The sequence below is a fragment of the Tenrec ecaudatus genome (genome assembly GCF_050624435.1).
Source record: "Tenrec ecaudatus isolate mTenEca1 chromosome 2 unlocalized genomic scaffold, mTenEca1.hap1 SUPER_2_unloc_17, whole genome shotgun sequence".
In the NCBI taxonomy this organism is placed as follows: Eukaryota; Metazoa; Chordata; class Mammalia; order Afrosoricida; family Tenrecidae; genus Tenrec; species Tenrec ecaudatus.
The window spans coordinates 121,796-122,910 of record NW_027457577.1 but is presented as its reverse complement, the minus strand read 5'-3'; the positions used below and the strand labels follow the sequence as shown (position 1 = coordinate 122,910).

At 45.9% G+C, this 1,115-nt stretch overlaps 1 pseudogene; it reads right to left on the bottom strand.

Annotated features, from left to right (window-relative positions):
* Nucleotides 1-443: 443 nt before the first annotated feature.
* LOC142435853 (cytochrome c oxidase subunit 7C, mitochondrial pseudogene) lies at nt 444-656 on the bottom strand (annotated as a pseudogene).
* Nucleotides 657-1,115: the final 459 nt, after the last annotated feature.

The window sequence follows — 1,115 nt, the reverse complement described above, 5'->3', positions numbered from 1 at the left end:
GGCTGAGAAGGGGGCGCTGGGTGATCCCTGACACATGATGGGGGAGGGACTCAGCCAAAATAAAGCATACAAGGGTAATGACCATGACATTCTCTCCAGTCTGGGCCTCAGAGCAGCTCTGGTTCTAGAAAATCCCACAGAAATAATTTTACCAACATGGGCCTTCAGCCCTCACCCAAAACTTAACTCGTTTCTAATCCACACAATGTTTACAGCTTTGGGTTCTCATCCCTCTACTTTTTCCAAGAGACCTAGGAGAATGGAGTGTTTGAGCAATATCCAGGTCACATGACCATCTTTCTCAGTTCTTTTTTTTTCATGTATTAAGTTTATTTACAAACATAGCCAGTATGCTATTAAGTTCAACAGAGCTTGATCAATTTTTAGAGGTTGGACTTCATACAATGCTCTTCTCATCTGTTTCACATATCATTTAAGCATCCTTATTTCTTAAACAGTTGGTGTCTTACTATAAAGAAAGGTGCAGCAAATCCAGACCCAAAGTACATGGTCATCATAACCAGTAACGGCCACTTGTTTTCCACCGAAAATGGCAAATTCTTCCCAGGGCCCTCCTCATAGTGGCTCCTCTGGACCACAGAGGTGGTGAACCTCCGCACGCTCTGCCCCAACATGGCGCTGTTGGAGGCTCCAGGAAACTCCTCTCAGAGAGGGACCACAGGAGAAATAGCAGTAGCAGTTCCTGCTCGTGACCTTGTTCCCCGGTGCGCAGGGTCCAAAAGGGCTTTCTCGGTTCTTAACCTGCCTTTTCCTCTCCCAAGCACAACTTTAATGTTTCCATGAGCGTCCGTGGCTATGATAAAGAATATGTGTTTATGGGAAGTAATCAGGGCCTGGGTCTTCCATATACCAGCTGCCAAAGACTCTTTACAGATAGGTACTGTTAGGCCCTTATGTTTTACTTACCTATTGCTGCTTAGTGACTTTCAATCCCACTCAGTGTATTATTTGCTCACAATTCTGTAATTTGAGGAAGGCTTGGCCAAGGCAGCTCATCTCTACTCCACATGGCATTGGCCAAAGCTGCTCAAGCAGTGAGACGGGCAAGATGGGTTTGCTTTGGTTCCTAGGTCTAGGGCCTGGGTTCTTGCTGT